This window comes from Macaca mulatta, chromosome 3 (genome assembly GCF_049350105.2).
Source record: "Macaca mulatta isolate MMU2019108-1 chromosome 3, T2T-MMU8v2.0, whole genome shotgun sequence".
Lineage (NCBI taxonomy): Eukaryota > Metazoa > Chordata > Mammalia > Primates > Cercopithecidae > Macaca > Macaca mulatta.
Window position 1 is genome coordinate 41,778,227 of NC_133408.1, and position 25,805 is coordinate 41,804,031.

General features: G+C 46.8%; 2 pseudogenes; one reads left to right on the top strand and one right to left on the bottom strand.

The window, feature by feature from the left end:
- Window positions 1-1,450: 1,450 nt before the first annotated feature.
- Window positions 1,451-15,573, top strand: LOC114675942 (endoplasmic reticulum membrane-associated RNA degradation protein-like; annotated as a pseudogene).
- A 7,464-nt stretch (window positions 15,574-23,037) lies between these two features.
- On the bottom strand, window positions 23,038-23,715 carry LOC106995823 (putative uncharacterized protein encoded by LINC00242 pseudogene; annotated as a pseudogene).
- Between the last annotated feature and the right edge of the window lie 2,090 nt (window positions 23,716-25,805).

The window sequence follows — 25,805 nt, forward strand, 5'->3', positions numbered from 1 at the left end:
CGCTGTACACTTCTTGCGATATTGGGAGTCATATCATCCTCTCCCATCATGGATATTAAGAACAATATTGCAAAGGAGGTGTACACCCCCTGCGATATTGAGAGTAATATTATGCTGTCCCCTTCGGGATATTAGGAAAAATACCGCAGGAGGTGTGTACAACCCCTGTGATATTGAGAGTAGTATCATCCTCTCCCCCTGAATATAAGAAACAATATCACAGGAGGATGTACACCCCATGTGATATTGGGAGTCATATCATTTTCTCTCCCTCTGGATATTTAGAACAATATCACAGCGGGTGTGTACACCCCCTGCGATATTGCCACTAGTATCATCGTCTCCCTCCCAAGATATAAGGAACAGTATCACAATGGGGTGTACACCCCCTGAGATATTGGAGGTAATATCTTCCTCTCCCTCGCTGGCCAATTAGGAACAATGTCACAGAAGGAGTGTACACCCCCTGCTCTATTGGGAGTGATATCGTCCTCTCCATCCCTGGATATTAGGAACCATTTCACTAGGGAGTGTACACCTCCTGCAATACAGAGACTGAAATCATCCTGTCGCCCCCTCGATATTAGGAACCATATCACAGGGGTGGTGTACACCCCCTGCGAAATCGGAAGAAATATCATCCTCTCCACCTTTGAATGTTAGGGACAATATCACGGGGGAGGTCTATGCCCCCTGCGATATTGGGAGTCATATCATCCTCTCCCACCCAGGATATAAGGAAAAAGATGACTGAAGGGATGTACACCCACTTCGATAGTTTCAATAATGTCATCCTGACCCCCTGGCTATTTGGAATAACATCATAGAGGGGCGTACACTTTCTTCGATATTGGGAGTAATATCATCCTCTCTCTGCCGGATATCAGGAACAAGTCTATTAATTATTAATATTCATAAATATAAGAAAAATTAAGAGTAATCATCGATATTAATGATCATAATAAAGATAGTAAAAATTAATACTGGTTAAAAATGTTAACATTAGTATTAATAATTAATAGTAATATCACTATTAATAAAATAATGACATCAGCAATTAATGTTACTTAATACTAAGTGATGTTGGTAATAAAATTATAATTAATATTAAGAACTAATCATATTGTTAGATGTGATTAATGTTAATAATTAGCGTTAAGCGTGCATAATCATATATTTAAAATAATTACCCATAATTAATAGTGGTGTCCTATTAATTAATGGGATCATTGATAATTATTAAAATCGATCATTGATGTTTAATAATTAATCACATTATTACTCCTAATACCGCAGGGGGTGTACACCTACCTGTGATGTTGTTCCTAATATCCAGGGACGGAGAGCACGATTTTAGTTTTAATATCGCAGTAGGTGTACCCTCACCCTGTGACTCTGATCCTAACATCCAGGGGGGTAGCGTACGACATGCCTCCCAACATAGCAACGAATGGACAGTCACCCGGTGATACTGCTCCTAACATTCACGGAAGAAGCGTGTGATATTACTCCCAATATCGCAGAGAGAGTACAGCTCTTCTGCGATATTGTCCCTGGTATCCGGAGAGGGAGAGGATGATAATTCCAATATCGCAGGCTGTGTTCACCCGTCCTGTGATATTGTTATTAATATCCTGGAAGGGAGAGGATGATATGACTCCCCATAGAGCAGGAGGCGTACACCCAGCCTGGGATATTGTTCCTAATATCCATGGAGAGGAGAGGCTGATATTACTCCCAATATGGCAGGTGTGGACATCCACCCTGTGATATTCTTCTTAATATTCCAAGGCCGAGAGGTTGATATTACTCCCAGTATCACAGACACTGTACACCCCCGTGTGATACTCCTCCTGATATCCGGAAGGGGAGAAGACGGTATTAATCCCCATATCGCAGGAGGTGAACACCCACTCTGTGATATCTTTCCTAATATTCAGGGGAAGAGAGGATAATATTATTCCAATACTGCAGAAGATGTACACGCCCCCCTGTGATATTGTCCTTAATATTCCAAGGCACAGAAGATGATGTTACTCCCAATATCGCAGAAAGTGTCCACCCCCCAGTGATGTTGTTCCCATGATCCAGGTGGGAAGAAGATGATATGACTTTCAATATCGCAGAGGGTGTACACACCCCCGGTGATACTGTTCCTAATTTCCACCTGGGAGAGAGTGATATTACTCCCAATATTGCAGGGGTTATAAACACTCCTTTGATATTGTGCCTAATATCCAGGGTGGGAGAGGATGATATTCCTCCCTATATTGCAGAGGGTGTACACCCGTCTTTGATACTGTTCGTAGTGTCTAGAGGGGGAGATGATATTACTCACAAAATCGTAAACATGCTGTGTGTCCACCGTGAATCCTAATATCCAGGGAGGGATATTACACCCCAAGTTGCGGGGGGTGTCCACCCCGCCTGTCACATTGTTTCTTATACCCAGGGAGGAGAGGATGATATCGCTACCAATATCGAAGAAGTGTACACGCCCCCTGTGATATGTTTTCTAATATCCACGTTGAGAGAGGATATTACTCTCAATATCACAGGGGTTGTCCATCCCACCTGTGGTCTTTTTCCTACTATCCAGAATAATAGAGAATGATATTACTCCCAATAGTGCAGGGGGTGTCCTCCCCGCCACGTGATATTGTTCTAAGAGCTAAAGGAAGAGAAGATAATATTATTCTTTGTACTGCAAGGGATGTACAACCAACTGCGATATTGTGAGGCACCCCTTGTGAAAACAAGAAAGACTGGAATTTGATGAGACTGCAGTACCACCTGGGCAGCTCTGCCTTCCCCACAGTCTCTCCAGCTCCCTTTTCTGTCCCGTGGGTGTAGGAGAACAGCTGTCCCCAGCAGGGTCCCACCCAGGGCTTCAGAGGACTTGATGGATTCACTCTTTCCTTCTGTTAGCAACACCAGGCATGGCTCTCTGCTGTGGATACTAATAAAATATTTTCTCTGTTTAATTTCTGAAAGGAATTTCTCGGAATTTCCTGAACCATTAGGAGGGTCCCCGCATAAGAGATCATTTAAGCTACAGGGAGATCAACTTACACGAATTTTCAAAAGAAACAACTGATCAGTTGCTTGCATTTTCTGTTGTACTGTTACTCAGATTCGTTGATGAAGGTCTACTATCAGTTTTTAAGGTAATTTATAGGGAAGAAAATCATTCATTAGATTAATTCATTCAGCTATGAAAGAATATAGTTTATTTTTCAAATGCAATTAACTATTAATCATCTTTTAGTATATCTGAGTTACAGTATCCTCCATCAGAAAAAAAGTGATTGGATTACACATAAGTTTATATTCTCTATCACAGATCAATCAATATTAATCTCAGCTAAAATAATAACTTGTTTCTTAAAAACATTTGTTTTTGTATGTAACAGCAGCTGAGTATTGAAAAATGAAAGAGCAAATTATAAAACAGGATTAACCAAATATTAGGAAATTTTCACAGATGTTTGCTACATCGATGGGGTAGGATATTTGCATCATCAATAAACCAATTCTTTTATTATTTCAAAGTAAATAATTTAGGTTAGAACACTTGTTCTTGACATTTTAATCTTTTTTTCAGATTATGCATGTGACAATTATTTTAAAAATTGTTTAAATGTTCAAACAAAATTACTAGAAATAGAAAAATTAATGTGAAAAGTAACAACCCTCAGGAATTCCGTCTCCCAGAAATAACTACTGTTAATAATTAGGTAGTGTTGCTACCACATTTTTGCTATGAGTGTACCAAAGTGAGTTCGTAGGAAGGTCCGTTGTGTTTTATAGCTAGCATTTTTCATTAACAGTGTGTTTTTGGCATCTTTGTTCTGCCTTATTCTTTTTGTCAGCTGTTTGATATTCCATTTTATCAATGTTATTTTTTTTCCTAAGCAGTCCTTTATTGATGGATGAGTTGTAATGTTCCTGATGTAGAAAATTCCTAATTATTATGCTGAAATGAACATCTTTGTTCATTTGGGCACTTATGTAAATACTCTTAAAAAGTAAAGTTCTAAGACAAAAGATATCAATAAAGGTTTTAAAAATTCTTTTATTTTATTTATTTATTTCTTTTTTGTGAGACAGGGTCTCGCTCTGTCACCCAGGCTGGAGTGCAGTGGTGCAGTCATGGCTCATGGCAGCCTCGACCTCCTGGGCTCAAGCCATCCTCTTACCTCAGCCTCTCGAGTAGCTGGGACCGCAGGCGCGAGCCATCATATCCAGCCAAGACTATGTTTTTATTTTCATTTTTGAAATATTTACTAGGTGTTTATAATTATTTCATTAACTGCCTATTAATGTATTTTCTCCGTTTATTTCAGTTTTATTTTTCCCACTGGTTCATTAGCCTTATTTGTGTACATATTGCTTTGTTATTTGTTCATAGGTTTTGATTTTTTTTCTTTGGCTTCACATTTGGAGTCATTCTGAAAAGAATCTTCACTTTTCAAAATTAAAAATATATGTATACATTTTCTCTGGTACTTCTATTTTTTCTTTCTTTCTTTCTTTCTTTCTTTCTTTCTTTCTTTCTTTCTTTCTTTCTTTCTTTTTTTTTTTTTTTTTTTTGAGACAAAGTCTCGCTCTGTCGCCCAGGCTGGAGTGCAGTGGCGCGATCTCAGCTCCCTGCGACCTCTGCCTCCCGGGTTTGAGCAGTTCTCTGCCTCAGCCTCCTGAGTAGCTGGGATTACAGGTGCCCACCACCACGGCCAGCTAGTTTTTTTGTATTTTTAATGAAGGCGGGGTTTCATCACGTTGGCCAGACTGGTCTTGAACTCCTGACCTTGTGATCCACCCACCTCAGCCTCCCAAAGTGCTGGGATTACAGGCATGAGCCACCGCGCCCTACCTATTTTTTCTTTATTTTCCATTTACGTCCTTTGATCCAACTGGAATTTATTTCATCTTGAGAGTAAGGTACAGAGTCTAGCTTTACTTTAAAAAAAATTAATAGTTATTATTCTGTGTAAACTTGGACAAACATAAAACCCAAAAAACAAATAAGAACACCTCATGGATTGAGTTAGGGATAATTGACATTTTTCACAATATTGAAGCTTATTCAGGGACACAGTGTCTCCCCATCTTCATTCTTCAAGTCCTTCAGTCTACGTGGCACCTCCAGCCTCCCAGGTGGCTGCCCAGGCTGGAAGCCTCAGATTCCTCTCCTCTCTTCATACTCCGTCCTTGGAACAGGTCTTAGAACTATGTTCCACAGTCCGGGCACGGTGGCTCACGCCTGTAATCCCAGCACTTTGGGAGGTCAAGGCGGGAGGATCACCCGAGGTCAGAAGTTCTAGACCAGCCTGGCCAACATGGTGAAACCCTGTCTCTAATAAAAATACAAAAATTAGCCGGGCGTGGTGGTGGGCACCTGTAGTCCTGAGAATAGCTTGAACACGGAAGGCAGATGTTATAGTGAGCCAAGATTGTGCCACTGCCCTCCAGCCTGAACGACAGAGCAAGACTCCGTCTCAAAAAAAGAAAAAGAAAAAAAAGAAATATGTTCCACATCTGCTTCTCCCTGTCCCTCCTGTGCCACCACCCGGTCACAACGCCTTGGTCCCTCCCCGGAATGTCACTGGCACTGACTGGTCTGCCCACCGACTTCTGCGAGCCCTTCCCCTTGTCATAACACAGCAGCCAGACTGATCCTTTCCCAACATGTCATCCTCTCCTCAGAAGCCCTCGGGTGGGTTCACATCTTGGAACAGAAGCCAGGTGCTCTGCAGTGGCACACATACGCTGCTCTGCAGTGGGATATGTACGCCGCTCTGCAGTGGGATATGTATGCTGCTCCGCGGTGGGATACATACACTGCTCTGCAATGGCACACATATGCTGTGTGTGGGTCTGCCCTGCGGGGACATCACCCATGCAGGCACATGTGTGTGCCTCCTGTGTTCCGCCCAGCACACTCCCTGGTGCACTCCAGGCTCTCACACATCTGAGTGAAGGGAAGGCCAGAACATTTCTTCCGTAGTTAACTTCTAGCTACTTGAGTTGTTTGTTTTGTGCTTTTAACAATTGTAGGTAGTGGGCCGGGTGCAGTGGCTAACACCTGTAATCCCAGCACTTTGGGAGGCCGAGGCAGGTGGTTCAACTGAGGTCAGGAGTTCGAGACCAGCATTTTTATTAGAGAGAAACCCCATCTCTAATAAAAATACAAAAAAAATTAGCCAGGCGTGGTGGTGGGTGCCTGTAATCCCAGCTACTCAGGAGACTGAGGCTGGAGAATCACTTGAACCTGGGAGGCAGAGGTTGCAGTGAGCCGAGATCGCACCAGTGCACTCCAGCCTGGGCAAAAAGAGTAAGACTCTGTCTCAAAAAAAAAAAAAAAAAAAAAAAAAAGAAGAAGAAGAAAGAAAAGAATTGTAGGTAGTTACAGATTTTTTAATTTGTCAACTATCAATTCACTGACTTTGTTTCTCATAGGTTTCAGTTGACTGACTTGGATTTTTAAGTTATGTGGTTATATCAGCTTCAAATAATGTAATTTTTATGCTTTTAAAAATATGTATGTGCTTAGCAATTAAATGATTATGTGATTTTTTTTTGGTTGTATTGTTTTTTAGTGTTTAAGTAACTATTTCCTAAATTTCCAATTGTTTGGAATCTTTTTTTTCTTATTCATCTCCAGTTTTGTGCACAGAGGGTGGGTGTGGCGTTTGTGATCTATTATTGTTAATGGCCTCCATTTAAAATCATTTTATTGGTTGTGATTTGCCTGCCATGTCAAACCTATTTTAATGCAGCATTTGCTTTTCTAGCTGCATAGAATTATTTGAAGAAAGATAATGAGAAATGGGGACTCTAATTGGCCTACAGTTCAATAGAAGAAAACAAAAAGCCTACCCAAATATGATAGTAACCACTGTTTTCCCTAAACTAGGAAAAAGCAGCAGTAGAATTGTTGATTAGTCTTGCAGAAGGCTATAGTTCTCGCTGCCATCCGGTTTTTCACCCTAAAAAACAGGTATGCGGAACGCAGGGTGCTGGGAGGGGTGTGTACATCACTGAAACCACCCGTCTTTTGCATAGATGCTAGAAGGGTGCAGTTTGCCTGCTGAGTCAGACTTTGAGTTGGGCAGATCCAGCTTTCTAGCCAGCGTAGTGTTTGCTGTGGCCCTGGCCTGATTGCTCAGTCTTCTGGGCCTCAAGTTCCATGTCTAGCAGTTGAAAGTAATGCACCGCTGACAGCACTGAGGTTTTTAGTGTTAAATGGATGAGTGCTGGGAAGTGTTTTTGCTGAATCCCCTGGCAGGCTTTTATTGCTGTCGGCAGTAACGCAGAGCTAGGAGCAGTTTTTATTTGTCAGTGGTGAGTAACGTCAGTTTTTCTTCTCCTGCACGGACTAGCTTTTGTTAACTTACTGAAACAAACAACTTAAGCATTTCTGCCAGGAAGTTCCAATCTGGCAATCAGCGAGGGTGCTTTATTCTACATACGGGAGGATACAAGGATAGTGCAAGGGGATGAAAGAGACAGTCCCCAAGAATATAAGCATCGTGACAGCTGTGCAGGTGAACATTCATAAATGAGACCACCTCTAAAAGGAAGCTGTAAAATCAACACACAGCGGGCCAGAAGAGATTTGCAAAGACACTTTAAAGAAACGGTGCCTTGAGAAGTCGGAGGCCTCCTTGCGAATGCCTTCAGGAAAACACTGTCAGAAGAGGGTTGTCAGCAGTGAAGTTGGGAAAACAGCCTCCTGGAGGTGTGGCTTGGAGGCAGAGCATCGGGCTGCACTGGTCGGATGCCATTCCCCGTTGGCGCTGCAGACCAGCTTTACCAGTGGGGATTGCCATGCTTTCCAAGCGCAAGCCCTTAGGAAGGTAGAGGTGGACAGGTAGGGAGGAGGGAAGATTTAGGAAGGAAGAGGAGCTTCAAGAAGGCAGCCTTTGTCTTCCAACCAGAGCTGCTGAGGCTCCAGACCATCCTCTCCCGTGCCCCACGGTGGCTATTTGGGTCCTTACCATTTCCTGTCCCCCTTCTGGCATCTCACACGTATTCAGGCAGCTTTGCATCCTGGGATTCGGTTATTCCTGCTGTTGAGATCACTCACACTCCGTGGTGCCAGCAGCCACCATTTGACTTGCTCATATGCTAGTGGGTTAGAAATAGGGAGCATCTGCCGAGGGATCTGTCTTGTGGCCTGGCCTGGGGGTGGACAGCTGCGGTCCCCCAGGGCTTTGTGGGTGTCCCATCTAAGAAGACTGGAAGTTGGCCGGAGGCCTCATGGGGGTACTGCAGGGACAGTCCCAAGGTGACAGTGGCTGCACCCCAAGCACGGCCTGAACTGGAGAGGCACGTGCACCTCTGACATGGCTTTGGATAACCATGTCAATGGCGCATAAGAATGGTGCAGCATCTTCACACCTGCTGTGTTCTGTTTGTTCCAGGCCTGTCGCCAGAGCTCGTGCAGATTTGCTGGGGTCCTCCCTCTCAATGGCAGATGTCAAAAGAACCTGTGGACATGGTCATAGCCACCCCAGACGTTCACTCCCTACCAATCCCCTGGTAGTCTCCCCAGACTTCCCCCATGTGAATGTACTGAAGAACTGACACCCACCCTCTGGTTTTAAAATGTTTAGAATTTGTAATAATTTTATAGATACGTATTTTCTAGAGAGTGATGTAACATCCATAACAATCTAAAACAGATTTTCTAGGAAGTTACCGTGAAATCTACAAAAGCAATAAAACATTTCATGCCAGGTGCTGAGCTGTGAGGAGAGTATCAGGGTTTAGGCTCTGCTGCCTTTCCCCGAAGAACTCACTTGGGAAGCAGTCAGGTACGTGGCATCCTGGGGCCTGGCTGACCTCAAGCTTATCTGGTACTGTAAGTTTCAGCAGCATTTCTTCTTTAGCGAGGCTGTTGGAAGATAAAAGGGGAAGGAGGAATTTCTGGGCCTTGGGGGCTGTGAGGACCTGCAAGTGATGCTGAATGCGATCTTCCAGCTGGCCTGGGGTCCTGGTGGAGACTGAATATGGAACGAGAGGCAGGTTTTGTGGGTAGACAATGGCGTCCATGAGAACTACTGAGTAGATAGGAAGAAAGATGGGTCTGAAGCTTAGGAGAGAAGTGGGGATGGAGGCATACGTTCTGGAATCATAGACAACAGCAGACATACTTGTTCAGCAGGAGGAATACGCAGGTGGTTCATCGTCTCGTCATCATTGGACTTTGCTTTTGGCATAGGGCATCGTTTCTTTCTCCACTGTCTCGTGATGGTGGCTTTTTACATTTTATATTTGGGGAAACTAAGATTCACAGTCAGGTTGCTGCTCAGTGAACCATTAAACATTATTGTGCGTAGGCACTAATGTGGGCATTTTAATTGTCACGTATCTTTAAATATTTTCTATTTTTCAGATTAGAAGATAATTCTGGAACAAATGCCTGCCACTCTTTAATTACAAAAATGACAAATGATCTGTATCACCACATATGCCTGAGAATCATTGTGTTTTAAAGGACTTGGATCGTCTTCCTACTGAGACGTAAGTTCCAGGATATCCTGACAACTGTTGAAACATTGATTCTGCAGATTAGCATAGCAAACTTAGACATTTTCTATGTTTTCAATTTTATAAACTTGGTAGTAGTCTTAGAATCCCACTGTTATTGCTCCAAGAGGAATTACGAGATCAGTTTTGACTATCTCTGTGCAAGCTTGGCACATCTGACGAGGCTGTGAATGTCACATTCTGTTTGCCACAATTCAGTGTATTTAGTTAACACTTGCCACATGTCACGGTTGTCCCTGCAGACCCACCAGTGATACACAGCTAGCCCTGGCTCCCAGAAAGCCGCAGTCTTGCAGGTGCAGAAGGAGAGTGAGGTACAGATGAGGATCATGATGCCTGCTCCAAGTCTGGCTCTGTTTGCGGGTGGCCCCAGCTGCTCCGTGAGCTCTGCAGCACACCCGTTCCTACCCTGTTCTGCCCCAGGATTGTGCTGGAAGTGCTGGTTGTGCTCCGAAGCATCGGCAAGCAGTGCCACCGCGTGTCTGACCAGGTCACCGTTGAGTCGGAACTGAGACACAGGCAGTGGGTGGAGAGGACGCTGCGGTCTCGCCAGCGGCAGAACTACCTGCGTATGTGGAGTAGGTGCGTGCTCACTTTCCTGTTTTGGAGGGGCACTGTGGGGCAGGAAGTTGTCACAGATGCAGTTCTAGTCCCCACTTTCAGACACACACAGTAGGCCCCTCACTGAACCCCATCAACAGGTGTTGATACACTTGGAGTTCACAATTGATAGTGTGAACCCAAAGTACTTGAGACAGGTCTCAATCCGTTTAGAAAGTTTACTTTCCCAGGGTTAAGGACGTGCTGTGACAGCCTCAGGAGGTCCTGACGGCATCTGCCCCAGGTAGTTGGGGCGCAGCTTGCTTTTATACATTTTAAGGAGACATAAGACATCAGTCAGTAGGTGTAAGGTGTACATTGGTTCCATCTGGAAAGGTGAGAAAACACAAAGGTGGGGGCCTTCCAGGTTCTAGGTGGACAAGAGACAAAGGATTGCATTGTTTTGAGTCTTTGATGAGCCTTTCGGTGAATACACAATTGACTTGTGAGTTGAGGGTAGAGGAATAGTCATTTACACCTTAGTGTGGCTCAGTGAAGCTGCATTTTACACAGGGCAGAGGAAGCAATCACATAGGTATTTGTCTCAGGTGAGCTGAGGGATGACGCCCTGTCCCACCCCTGGGAAGATCAGCTGGCAACCACATTGCCAGGGTGAAATTGAGCAGAAGTCTTTCCGGGTAGAGATCTTGAGGCCCACGAGGAATTTCCTTGTGGACAAACTGTGAGGGAGGTCTGTATGTAGCTTTTTTCTCTTTGTAGCCACCTTATTTAGGAATAAAATGGGAGGCAGGTTCGCCTGAGGTAGTTCCCAGCTTGACTTTTCCCTTTAGCTTAGTGAGTTTGGGGTCCTGAGATTTATTTTTCTTGCACGATGGAAACAAAAGTTAAGTTCCCACAGCGTGTTTCTGGTCATAAAAATATTACCAAACTTCTAAAGAAAGACTCAAAACACTTACAATGCTAAACATTGAGGTACATATGAGCTCTATGGACATTTAAGAAAGATGAATAAAAACAAGTGAGAACTACTCAGTGTTTGGTGAGGCAGTGAGTGACGGCAGTCCGGCAGTCCAGTGGTGGTTAAGTGAGGCAATAAATGTTTGCAGAGCGAGACCTCCCCAGGCCCGCCCCTTTCCCCCCACCCACAGCTCCAGCACCAACAGGAACAAACGTGTGGGTCACTGAGCACTTTCGTACGTGGCACGCACTGTCGAGCACTTGTATGATGTTGGTAGACTTTACAAGTTCTTATAATTTGTATTCATTCATTCATTCATTCATTTTCCAACCTGCTTATTCCAGTTCAGAGTTGTGGGTGGCTGGAGCCTATCCCGGCAGCTCCGGGTGCAAGGCAGGACCCACCCTGGACAGGACGCGGTTCCGTCGCAGGGCCAGTCACACACCCACGATCACTCTGGGACCATGGAGATGCGCCAGTTCACCTAATGTGCACAGCTCTGGGATGTGGGAGGAAACTGGGGGACGGGAGAAACCCCATGCAGAACCTGCTTCTCCACACAGACCGTGGCCCTCGCGGGATATCGATTTCTTTTCTCACTGATGCTGTGACGAAACAGTGTTGAATGAAATGATATTATCTGAGGACTGTGAGGACTCCCCATGCTGATTTTCATAGAAAGTTATAGTACATACTATTTTAAATAGTGTCTGTAATTTGGGCATACGGAAATGTGGGTTCTATCTACCTAAATGAATATTTGGATTTAAAGTATAACAGCAGATTAACTTGATTTGGATTTAAAATATAACAACAGATTAAGTTAATAGCAGATTAACAGCATTATGGTTTCTTCACTTACAGTGTATATTTTAGAATGTGCTACAGCCTTTAAAAATGACCATTTTGGATACGTTTCTAGAACTTTTGGGTTGAGTGGTATCTGTGTTTTTAAAGCTTTAAATAGATATCGCTGGATTCCCCTCCAGAAAGGTGCTACTCAATTTACACTCTTACCAGCAGTTTATAAGGCAAGGTCATTCTCTTATTACCACTCTCCAAAACCAGAATATTTTTAAATGTCTCAACTAGTTTCATGGGAAAAATAAGATCTTAATTTAGTTGAGATTTCTTTAATCTGGTGGCATTGAACCCGCTTTCATATTGAGGCCATTTGTTTTCCTCTGGTGAGAGTTCCTCCCTAGATGTCAGAGGGCAGGGAGCAGGGGGGCTGCTGGGCGCAGACTGGGCCTGCCTGGTGCCCCGTGAGCATGCAGAGCCCCTGGCAGCCCTGACATAGACCGGACACCTCAGATGATGACTGAGAGCAAGGAATGTGGATGTGCAGGATGGGCCGGGAGCAAGGGCTATACTGGGCGCTCCCACCAGCCACGGGCCTGGGTGCTGGAAGCAGGCACTGGGCTCTGAGGATTAGGAAAATTATTTTTTGAGAAGTTGGAACTTAAGGATGTTGATTAGGTGAAGCATCTTTTTCCTGATAAAGGTGGAAAATATCAACGTTCCTCACATTTGAATTTACTTTCATCTGTTTTTAGTATCAGACTACTGTCCCCTGTGCTCAGCCTGATCCTGTTACTCATTACGCTGGAGTTGGTCAACATTCATGCTGTTTGTGGGAAGAATGCGCATGCGTGTCATCAGTACCTAAAGTAAGTATGTCCCACTTCTCTGTAGTCACATTGCATCGTGGGCCAGATTGGGGGTGAGCCTGTGGGAGTGAGATTCCACCATCTCCTTGGTGTCCCTACCGCCGTCTCAGGCAAGAGTCTGACATCTGGCCTGCAAGAAGAACTCCCACATCCAAAGGTCTCAAAACCAAGTTTTGTTTGTTTGTTTGTTTGTTTGTTTTTCGGAGACAGAGTCTTATTCTGTTGCCCAAGCTGGAGTGCAGTGGCATAATCACGGCTCACTGCAGCATCGACATCCCAGGCTCAGGTGATCCCCCCACCTCAGCCCCCTGAGTAGCTGGGACCACAGCCATGCCACCATACCTGGATAATTTTTTTTTTTTTTTTTTTTTTTTTTTTTTTTTTTTTTTTTGAGACGGAGTCTGGCTCTGTCGCCCAGGCTGGAGTGCAGTGGCCGGATCTCAGCTCACTGCAAGCTCCAACTCCCGGATTTACGCCATTCTCCTGCCGCAGCCTCCTGAGTAGCTGGGACTACAGAAGCCCACCACCACGCCCGGTAATTTTTTTGTATTTTTAGTAGAGATGGGGTTTCACCCTGGTAACCAGGATGGTCTTGATCTCCTGACCTCGTGATCCGCCCATCTCGGCCTCCCAAAGTGCTGGGATTACAGGCTTGAGCCACCGTGCCCGGCCTACCTGGCTAATTTTTAAATGATTTTGTAGAGATGAGGTCTCACTATGTTGCCCTTCAGCGATCATCCCACCTTGGCCTCCCAAAGTGCTGGGATTAGAGGTGTAAAAGCCACTGTGCCCAGCCAAAAACCAAATCTGCGTATGTACTAATAGTTTCAAATTCGGGAAGTCCGCGTTTAAGGCCATCCCAATCTGGGAGTCTGAAGTAGTGTGACACTTGTGTGACCCACTTTACATCCAGAGATTCCAAACCAGGGAGGCTTCCGGGCAGTGGTGACACAAGCTGTCATCTGGGCTTCAGTGCAGCTCCAGCTCCAGCCTCCCTTGGCTGCCAGGAAGTTCTGGATATCTTGTTGGTTTTAAGCCAATGCTTTGCAGGTGCCAGGCACCTCAGTACACATTTAAATGAACGTGAAAATACAACTGGGGTGTTTTGTGGAAAGAAGCATAGACTCCTGCTGAGAGTGAGGGGAGCAAACGTGCAGACTGTTAGCAACTGAGGACTCCAGCTCAGTGTGCCCCATGCTTGGCACTGCTGGCATTATGGGGCTGGTGCGGGACTGCCCTGCTCATTGTAGGACGCTCAGTAGCAGCCCTGCCTCTACCCACAACATACCAATGGCACCCCTACCCTCCGTATGACAGTCAAAAGTGCCCTAGACATTGCCAGATATCCCCTCGGGGACAAAATCACCCCAGTAGAGAACCCTCCTCTAGACAAAGTGTTCTGTGGCTTTTCATTATTTTATCCTTTCAGATTCTCTTTAAGTTTGAATATTTTCAAGATAAAGTGTTGGTGAAAACTACCTGGCAAACGTGGAAAAAGTAAAGATGACATTTATTGTCATCCGTCAGAGTGACCCCGCTGTTAACATTTTGACAAATATCTTAAGTAAAATCTCTTTAACAGCAACAGCTGTCTCAGTGGCACGTGTCTCCTCTGAGCCGGCCCCTCCATCATGGGGGATGGAAGCTGGATGTGTGAGGAGGGGGAGGGCACGCTGCCCAAGAGGCTCCTGATGGGGCTAAAAGGCCTGCTTGTCATTGCAGCTGACCCCTGAACAACGCAGGTTAAAAGGCCTGCTTGTCATTGTAGCTGACCCCTGAACAACGCAGGTTAAAAGGCCTGCTTATCATTGTGGCTGACCCCTGAACAACGCAGGTTAAAAGGTCCGCTTGTCATTGCGGCTGACCCCTGAACAACGCAGGTTAAAAGGCCTGCTTGTCATTGTGGCTGACCCCTGAACAATGCAGGTTAAAAGGCCTGCTTGTCATTGTAGCTGACCCCGGAACAACGCAGGTTAAAAGGCCTGCTTGTCATTGCAGCTGACCCCTGAACAATGCAGGTTTGCACTGCACAGGTCCACTTGTCCAGGGAGCTTTTTCAGTAAGTACAGTTGGTCCTCTGTATCAGCAGGCTCTGCGTCCCATGCAAACACAGATTGAAATTGCAGTGGCCTTGGTTGCAAACATCAATGTGGGGAAAAAAACAAAACACAAAAATCTGATTGTGAAACCTGCATGTTCAGGGTGCCGATTTTTCACGCTGGACTTGAGTATGCTTGGATTTTGGTATCCAAGGCATGACTGTGTATTGTGCGTTTATCTTGTGTTGTGTGTTTATTATGTGTTATGTGTCAGTTTGGTGCAGATGACCCTTAAGTTCCTTCCTGGATTGATGGCCGTCATGTCCGGGTTGGAGAAGAATGTCTGAAAAGGTGCTTGCGTTGGAGCCTGTCCAAGTGTCCAGTAGCATTTACATTTCAGCATTTTTCTCTTTCCTCTAATTTGTATTCCCTTATTTTTGTTTTATATGGATTTATTTTTCTTGAATCCTCAGACATAAATTAAGTGCAGTTTAGGAATAATTCCAAGAATGAAGAGAAGACATTTAATTCATTGTTTCATTTTATAATGGAATGAATAAAGAAATTAATTTTTTTTTACAGGTTTGTAAAGTTGATCTTGCAGTACACTGAGAACCTGGTGGCTTACACCAGTTACAAAAAGAACAAGTGGAATGAAACTATCAATCTTACACATACAGCTTTGTTGAAAATTTGGACTTTCAGTGAGAAGAAACAAATGTTAATACATTTAGCCAAGAAATCCACAAGTAAAGTACTCATGAAAACCTATAAGTCAGGATGCCTTTAATTTTAACAGATTTTTTTTTTTTTTTTGAGACGGAGTCTCGCTCTGTCGCCCAGACTGGAGTGCAGTGGCGCGATCTCGGCTCACTGCAAGCTCCGCCTCCCGGGTTCACGCCATTCTCCTGCCTCAGCCTCCGGAGTAGCTGGGACTACAGGCGCCCGCCACCACGCCCGGCTAATTTCTTTTTGTATTTTTAGTAGAAACGGGGTTTCACCGTGTTAGCCAGGATGGTCTCGATCTCCTGACCTCGTGATCCGCCCGCCTCGGCCTCCCAAAGTGCTGGGATTACAGGCTTTAGCCACCGCGCCTGGCCAATTTTTACAGATTTTAACAGCGTGCAAATTGAAAACCCAAAGGTAGGGTGGAGTTGAGGGTCTGCTTGACCAGGGTCCAGGTTCTGTTTCTCTGCAGTGTTCTGATTTACCCTTTCTGAGTGGTCAATGTGAGTCTCATTCTGGCTTCCTTTGTGGCAACCAAATGGCTGCTGTAGTTTTTGGTTCCATCTCTCCATAACTCACTGTCCAGGGGAAGAAGGGAGAGCTGCTTTCACCCAAATGTTACTCAGAAATGTGTAGTTCCGTTGTTACTGGCCACATGCCTACTCTTGAGAAGGATTGCTGTGGCTGGGACCTTCCCCTGCATTCACCGGCCAGGCCTCGGGAGACGTTGACTCCTGGACCAGCCATCAGGGCAGGGAGGGTGAGGCCCTGGGACTGAGGAGAGGACCGATAAATTTAAGCTTCCCAGGTCAGTGCTGGAGACCAGCTCCTGAAAGGGGAGGTGGGCAGGCCTGGGTGCTGGACAGCAGGCCTCCTGGCCAGTGTTTGGCAAAACTAGCAGAAGCCCTTCCCTGTTTTTAGACGTGGGGGTTTCACATCCCAGGGTCTGGGAGAGCTGGGAGAGAGGAGATTAGGGAAGCTGCTATTCACAGGCCCTGCTTGACGAACCCAAGTCTCTGACTCGAGGGTTCCTGCAGCCGCTGCAACTCTCTAGGGTGCCTGAGAGCCCCACTATCTGAGTTGGCAGCTGCAAAGCTGGGGCTCTCCGGAAGCCTCTGGGCGGCCAACCTCACCTCATGTCTGCTTGGTCATGGGCCACCCTACCCCACCCTCCGTGAATCACTGCTTCTCTTTTTCCACCTTCCACATCGTGACAGGGTGCAGCTGGCAGCCATCGAAGGACTGGCATTCTGTGGCTGCTTCAGCTGAGGCGACCTGGGGGCCATGGGTGGCAGCAGAGCTGGGCACATGCTGTTCATCCTCTGCCAGCTCAGCTCCAGCCCCTTTTAAACAACACCTCTGGGGAAGCGTGATGCTTCTGTCTAATGCGATACAACTCTCTCCTGTGCAATTGAAGACGGTTCCTCCTCTTCCCAAAAGAGGAGACACAAAGCACAAATCCCATGTGTCAGTATTCCCACTCTGGGATTGTCCTTTTATAGTGCGGTCACACCTTTCTCTGATACACTTGCATGTGGGGTTGACCTTGCATAGGGTTGACCATCCTGCTCATGGTGGTGCTGGAATGGGAAGAGGGAAAGAAAGAACTGACCGGTAGAGTTAGCTCATAGATAACGGTGTATCTTACCAAAGCAATGAGGAGACCACACACAGCTGCTGCATGTCCTGTTTTTGCAACCTGATGATCTGGCAGAAGTTTGTGTTTGAAAATTCCTTTCTGCCACTGTTCCATGTTCCTTTCCTTTGCCTCTCTGGGTGGTGGTTTTTCACCTGCTGAGTTAACCCAGACCTCATTCCTGAAAGGCCTTTCCCATTAGAAATCTTTCTCCTTTTGGGTAGCTGTAGGTTTCCATTGACTTATCACTGGACTTAGGAATACTAAGAGGTTCCCTAGAGAATCCCATAAATTCTAGACCCTCTTCCCAGCCCCCCAGTCTGTGGTGGGAGCTATATTTCCCCAGGACAGTTGAGAACAGTCCCCTCACTGTAGCAGTAAACTCTTCTGGCTCATTGGCACAAGGCGTCCAGTGCGGCTGGGTGGCAGCCTCTGCCTGCAGGGCAGTGGGCACCTCGTGTCCGTCTGTGGAAGCATCTGAGGAATGAAGACACCCAAACCAGCAGAGTCCAGAATTGTGAGCGGAGAATCCAAAACCTTGCTAGTGGTGCAGGGGTGTAATGAGAGGAGCCATTCCCACTCCACCTGTGCCTCCACCCGTGTTTTCCGGCCATGGGAGAACCCATACCACTTGTTGACTGATGGCTCGGAGTGCAGGACACGTCTTGGGCAACCCAGCAGCCCTCAAGGGGGGCCTTGTCACAGCCAGCACTGCCTGGTGCTTGGGAGGCTCCCCGAGGTAGTGGGGTGTGTGCCGGGATCATGATTGTCACAGGCCTCACTGCTGAGCTCTGCTGTCAGACGGGTCTCCTGGAAGCAGTACTGGAAGCAACCGGTGCAGCAGATGAGGCTTCTGTGAGCCAGGTGCAGTGGCCAAGAGGTGTCTCTGTCCCTCCCAGAACACATGGCCCGATGTACTTGGGGGCTGGCTCTTCTTTCCAGTTGAGTTTTTCATACTAGGAATTGTGTTGGTGTCTCCCACTAGCAGATTTATACATTTAGCAGTGGACCTTAGCCAGACTAGCCTTGGAGTGAGGACGTCCATGTGGTTGAAGCCATTGACAACATCCTTCACTGCCTCCACGGCCACTTTGTTGATGAGAACATTGAGCAAGGCTGGGTGGCTGGAGAGAAAGGCTAACATGCATGAGGCAGCCATCGTGCCACCTGCCTACTGAGAGCGTGGGCCCCCCTCCCCCGCTGTTCTTTAGGGCCACTCAAATGGGTTAGAACGTTGCCAACTTTCACCTTCAAGTGGTGTCAGCTGTCAGCATCTTTTGCAGAAATCAAATCCAACTTTTAATTCGGGTGAGTGGTCCTAGGGAAGTCCCCATGGGGCCAATAGGTGCGTGGTGAGGGGTGCTGTCCATGCAGCTGTGGGCTCGAAGAGCATCGGAACCACTTGCTTGTGTATCTTGTGCTCCAGAACATGCCAAAGCCTAACCTGTGTGTGTGGGTGTGTGTGTGTGTGTATGCGTGCATATGCATGCATGCTTGTGTGTGTGTACACCTATATACCTAATAAATATATACATCTTGCCTGAATGTAATGATGACATGCTCCCTCAGTTGACTCACCTGGTGACGTGACAGGTCAGAAAACACAGTCTTTGGTGGTCCGCTCACGTTCCGGCTAGCTGTCACTAGCTGTGCCATGGTGAAGTATAGATGTTCAGTGTCCATCAGGGTCTAGAGGACAAGCTGAGAGCTGGTTCTCAGAAGAGCAATTATCTGCAGAGGAGGGTGTGGTTTTGTCCCAGAACCCTAGGGGTCTGTGCTCTGGGCCTGTCTGTGACTCTGCCATGCATCATGGGATCTAATTGCCACCGTGGCCCGACAGGGAGACCAGCTTTTACATCTACCTGCTCTGGAGGCTTTGCTCTTTCTAGGCCTCATGTGGAACTGGCAGTTTGTAGGTTAATTGGAAAGTGAGCAGAGTAGCGTGTGTGGTCTGGTGGATGTTGCTTGCAGAGCTCCAGAGAGACTCAGAGTGCCTGCCCATCTCTAGTGCCGGTGGACGTGGGCACAGCACACCGTCCTCCCCCTCACAGAGTGCATCCATACCTTCCTAGATCACAGGCCCCGGAAACTTCAAAGCAGCACCCCTGTGCATTCTTACAAGAGTTACATCCCAGCCCAGGTGGTCATAATTTCACCACAACAGTGGGGTGTCTTGTTTCCTGGCCACATCATTAATGCGATGGGCCATGGTGGCATCCTGTGGAATGGCAAGGCAGCCGGCAGCCCTGAGCTCTAGGTTGTATGGATGAACTGGAGAGGTAGCACAGCCCTGATGCACTCCCACCAAGGCTGCTGCTGTCCCTGCCAGATGAGGACAAGACAGCTTCTGGACGTGAGATTGCAGGAGAAAAAAAACTCAACCCATATCAGTAGGTACAGAGAAAAATCATCTGCCAGATCAGTGGCTGCAGACCAGAGATCTGGGATTATATTGATTTGTTCCAATAAAGAGACCACATCTGAAGTAGCAGATGCTCAGGCTCCTGGGCCGGGGCCTTGTGTCCCTGGGAGGCTCTGCTGTCTTGAGCGGTGGCTCTGTTCCCTGCAGGTGTGTGGGCAGCCATGCTGCTGGGCTACCTCACCTTCCCTTGGTATTCTTTCCCCAGTTGCCCATCCTGCTTCTGATGGACACTTCCTTGGTTGGCTGCAGTGTATGTTCATTCAGGTTACAGTCACATCGTATATGGCTACAATTTGTTGTTTTTCCTTAAACAGTGTTACACGTCTCTGCTCACAATTGAAGTAACTTAGAGTTTAACCCTTAAGAGGCAAATGTCCTCTGTTCTCACCTTCCTGAGGAATTCCACCACATTGACCATCTTGCTAGCAGGGGTCACAGGTGTAACAGGAATGGATTTCTGCTGGCTGATGGTCCACGGTGTAGTGTGACTTGGGGAACCCAAGAACTCAATGGCAAAGCTGCTCCAAATTCTCCTGCATGCTTGTTCTTTTCTTTTTGCCCTTTTTTCTTCTTTCTTCCCCTTCCTCTCCTTTTTCTCCTTCTTCCTGTCCTTCCTTCCTTCCTCTCTTCCTCTTCCTCTTTATCTCTCTCTCTTTTTTCCTTTCTCTCCCCCTCCCCTCCCCTTCATCACCTAGGCTGGTGTGCAGTGACACAATCATACTTCACTCCAGTCTCCAACTCATGGGCTCCCATACTTTTTCTTTTCTTCCTTTCTCTCTCTCTCTCTCTCTCTTTTTTTTTTTTTTTTTTTTTTGAGACAGAGTTTTGCTCTTGTTGCCCAGGTTAGAGTGCAGTGGTGCGATCTTGGCTCACTGCGACCTCTGCCTCCCGGGTTCAAGCAATTCTCCTGCCTCAGCCTCCCGAGTAGCTGGGATTACAGGCATGTGCCATCACACTCAGCTAATTTTGTATTTTTAGTATAGAGGGCATTTCACCATGTTGGTCAGGCCACTCTTCAACTTCTACCTCAAGTGATCCACCCACCTTAGCCTCCCAAAGTGCTGGGATTACATGCCTGAGCCACTGTGCCTGGCCTTTATTTTCTATCTCTGCTGGCTGGCTGAATACTTTGAGCAGACCAGAATTACTGGAGGCAGGGACAGAATGGAAGATTAGCTAAATTTGTTTTCCATCAAAAGCAATGATGAAAATGCTTCTTTTCAAAGAGCAACAGCAAATATTGGTCCAAATTCACAATATGGCCGATGGGCCATATTGGAGAGTAAAGGTAGCTGTTCATGGTCCTGAGTGCACGGACATGGAATTTAGATACAGGATGAATATTCTGCTTTCGTAAGTTGTTTTGATGAGACGTGAAGACATGTTCTGAACAATATTAGAAGAATGCATCACCTTGGTACATTTGGCACTTGCCCTGCCCCTGACTTTTTCCTGAGTGAACAGGAGCCACCTCCCCTTTTAAATTAAATGATGGAATAGCCTGACCTGTTCCGGGTCCTTGCTGCTGTCTCCCATGCTCACTCCTCTGGGTCTCCAAGCATGTAGCTGAGAATCCATTTGGGACGTCTGTTCGCCATCCCTGCCTGTGTCTATCGTTAAACAAAGTGAAGATAGTCTGGTGTGACTGGCTTTCCAAACTCTTATTTGGATTCATTGTAATGTGGACTAAACAAATGGCTTAAAATTCACTGTTTGCAGACACGCCAACCTCTGCTCCACTGAGTAGAGACATGACCTGCCCCACAAAGCTCTGCTCATTCCACCGCCTTCCTGACAGGCATGTGCACAGCTTCAGGAAGCTCTCTGAGGCCAGAAACCCTGCCGTTTTACCTGTTTGCACCCCCTCTTTGTGTGTCCTGAATATTTTTACTACCTTAAATGTGTGCTGTTTCCCCCACAACATTTGTTTTAAATAATTTTAAAGCTACAGAAATGTTTCTAGAATAGTCCAGTGGGTTCCCACATGACAATTCAACTGTCATTGGCATTTTGCCACATTTATTTTCCCCTTTTAATTGTACATATGTCATTCTTTTGACTGAACCATTTTGAAAGTTAGTCGTTGTGATATTTTGCCCCCAAATACTTGAGCATTCACCTGTTGAGAACAAAATCATTCCCCTTCGGTTCCCACACAGACAAGATGTAAAAATCACACAACACCATTATCTAATACAAGGTCCATATAAAGTTTTTCCCAGTGTGTCTAATAATGCCGTTTACACCTTCTGTTGTTTGTTTTTATCCAAGCACCACAACTGCTTTTAGTTACTATATCTTTTATTTTTAAAATCTGGACTAGCTCCCTTTTTGTTTTTTTCTTTCTATGTCAGAGATGCTTTTGAAGTATCTATGTCACCTTTACAGAATGTTCATCAAGTGGCTTTTGTTAGATTGTTTCCTCAAATTTGACAGTATTAAAGAAACACTGCCTCCGTGATATTGTCTGAACCAGTGCATCACATCAAGACACATGATTGACACAACAATGCTGTGTGCCACTCGGTGCATCACAGCAGGACACATGAGGCACATATGTGCTGCCATGCACTCCTCAGTGCATTACTGCAGGGCATGTGGGCAGGGCCAGGTTTTGTCACAGTCCCAGCAGGTCTCTCTGCCCTCTAGACAGTGGTTGGATGGGCGCTGGACACCTGCTCCGTGCAGCCTGGGCAGCAGCTGGAGATGATGCGGGGAGGGCTGCTCAGCTGGGCCTGGAAGGTGAGGAAGACAGGGCTGGGCTGGCCACCTTGTGGAGATAGCAGGACATCTTGAGGGAGAGTCAAGCCAGGGATGCAAAGCGTGAGGAGAAACTGCAGTGCCGTGCACGGCCTCAGCTCCCTTTCTGAGGCCCCGTTGATGTGAGTGCTTTCAACAAGCCCTCGAGGGAATCTCTGCTGCTTGCAGCCAAAAAGTACTGACCACCGGAAGAGCCAGCCCCTGCAAGGGGACAGAGGCATGGCGGCCATCAGGAGGCAGGCAAACCCCAGAGAAGGAGGCCATGGACGTGGCAGTGGACGACCGATGTGCGATCTCAGCGCCACAGGTTACTGGTTTTGTGGCAAGATGTGGACCTGCTGACAGCTTGGCTTCCTCGTCTGCAGAGTGTGACAGTGACATTCTCTGCCTCATTAGACAGATGTTAGGATGCAGTGAGGCGGGTGCTCAGCCCCATTCTGGACACGTAGCATCGATGAACACCAGCTCTTACTGGATGGTTTCCTTATGCTGGGAGGAAAGAAACGATATGGATTTCGTCTGTGTAGAAGTCCAGCTATCTGCATGTGTGTTCAGAGGACATTCTCGTATCTCAGGAGTGAAACCAAAGCATCCCTGTACATCTTTCCCCCACCCCCACTCATAGCCTCGGATTCTCTGCACAGCTTTAGGTAAAGGAGCTCATGGGGAATCGGATGCCTGGCCCCGAGTCCTCACTCTGGGGCCCGAGCTTAGAGTAACTTCAGGTTCAGCTGAGAAGGCCTCTGAACTGTGACACCGCGCCGTGGCCGCCTGCCCTTTGCCCTTCTCGAGGCCGGTGCTTGCCTGGAGGAGGGCTGGCAGCAGAAATGCAGCTGACCAGGTTGCATTTTCCGTACGGCCGACTCAAGGGGATACCCGTGGAGACTCATTTCTCGTTTCAGTTTTCAATGATTTGGTGGAGAAGCTCCTCTGGTGAATGGACTCGGGATTTCTTGGCGCTGCGCTGCGGGTCCACAGTGTGGCTTTCGACCCGTGCTGCGCTGGTACTTGCACTTCTCTGGCAGGGCACGGGGTGGCGCTCCCGGGTAAGGCAGCGGCGGGGGGAGCCGTGAGCGAGGCGCTGCCTCTTCCGCTGAAGCCGGATCCAAGGCCACCATGACGGGGACCCGCCATCCAGGTAAGACGTGTTCTTTCCTTATTCCTTGGCGAATCGATGGGGACCAGGCTTCCCCAGGAGGTGAAGTGAGGAACAGGGACCGCGGGGCTCGCCTGACCAGTGGGGTCTCCATCCTTTTCTGTGCTGACAAAAGACAAGAACAGACATGGCCTGAAATCTTCCCGCCTCCGTGAGCGAACCTGCGTCTGGGAACAAGCTGCAGAGAAGTGATCGCTGAGTGAAGAAGGAGGTGCCGGGCCGCATTAATCATACCTAGGGAGGCAATGCCGGGAAGGTTCTTTGTTTAAAGAAACACTCATTTTTTTTTAATTAATTAATTTATTTTTTTATTTAAGTTCTAGGGTACATGTGCACAACGTGCAGCTTTGTTACATATGTACACATGTGCCATGTTGGTGTGCTGCACCCGTTAACTCGTCATTTACAATAGGTATCTCTCCTAATGCTCTCCCTCCCCCATCCCCCCACCCCACAACAGGCCCCGGTGTGTGATGTTCCCCTTCCTGTGTCCATGGTTCAATTCCCACCTATGAGTGAGAACATGGGACGTGCGTTGTTTGGTTTTCTGTTCCTGGGGTAGTTTGCTGAGTTGAAAGAGCACTTGGTGCGGACTTGCTGTGGCCATCGCCTTCAACAGCTCATCTGTAGGAGGTGCAGGCTGAATTCACACCTGGGTGTCATCCCTGTCTGCCTGCCCGCAGAGGAGACAGGGGAGGCCCTCCCACCCCACGGCTTTTACGGGACGTTCTTCCAGTCGGCTAGAGGAGTGTGGTTTGCTTTATAGCCACACCAAGTCATTTTAATAAAACTCAATTAACTGTGTTGCCTTGCAGGCTCCGAGTGTTACAGGCAGACCCGAGTCCGAGTCTTCCTACCATTCATTGTCCCCTCCTGGATTTCCTAGGGACCCCAGATACGATGGCATCAATGTCAGTTAACTTGGCACTGTTTAAAATAGATCTATGATCAAATCTTAAGTTTTTCCAAATAAGACCCTGGATGAATGCAGGGAGGTCATTTGATTACTTTAAAATAAGAGTATTTTATGTTAAGTTTGAAAAAGCCAGTCATCAAACTAAGCCCTGTACCAATGAATATAGTTTGTGAAGCCAGCAGCCCAGGCTTATTATTATAAATATCAAACACCACCATTATGAGTAAGCTCATTTATTTTCAAAGCACTTTGCAATCATTAACTGTTCACGTCTGTGAATATCCCCGAGACAGTATTATTAACTCCATTTGAAACGAAGAAAGCTAAGGCACAGAAAACCTGTAATTCATTGCCCTGAGGGGAAAAGGAGACACCAGGAACACTGGCTGTCCTTTCACTGCATCTTCTGTTTGGTAGAGATCCGGGACATCCGGAACATCCACACTCTCTCTCCCACTCATGGCCATGCCACCATCTAGTGCCGCATTGACATTTCCTCTCAATCTCAGGATAATCACATCGATGTAGCACTTGGCAGGTTTGTTATCTCAAAGTCTATTATCTCAAAAATTAATCCTCATAGCAACCTTAGAAAGAGGCAATATTAGCCTCATTGCATAGGAAAATGAAGGATCAGTGAGAAAGTGACAGGTCTGTCACTGGTGATGGAGGACAGGGCCATTGCGGCGAGTCAGGCCTCAGCTGCAAGTCTGACTTTATGCCATTGCCCCCATCTGTGGGGTCCAGGAGGCTGTTGTCTAAGCAGAAGGCATGGCCCATCAGGGGCCGTGGGTGGTGAGCACAGAATTGAGTCATCTGCCTGCCTTCCCACCCACCTGTGTGTGTTGTTTGTTTGATTTAAGTCCTGTGAGCGTAGTTTAGGACCTTATCCCTTCCCACAGCATAGCACAGAACATTGGGCAAGTCCAGACCATGACTAAATCCACTTTAAAAACCCCACCCACCGAGACAGGCAGATTCTCTCCCTCTCCACTTGAGATATGATGTTGCCCGAAATGGTCCAGCAGTCGCGGAGTCTCAGGGGGTCTCTCTGCCTTAGTTGGTGCATTCCAGTGCTACTGGGTCTATATTTCCAGGTCTTGCTTTTATCTTTTTATTTTTTTTAAGTAATTGATAATTCCAATCTCTCTGGCCTGCATGAAATTTATAAAATAAATGGACATAATAGGAAATAAATATTTTATGGAGCCACAGCTCTGTGCGAGACGTTCTGCTAGGGAGGCTGAGGGTCCCACAGCTTCCAAGGACCGGTCCTGGCCTAATGGAGCTCACAACAGATTGAGAAGGGAGGACGGACACCGCTGACACAGCCCATGCTGCCCAGTGCCGGGTGCAGGAGGGGCAGTGGATGCAGGGGACTGTGGGGAGGGTGTGCTGGGCCTGGG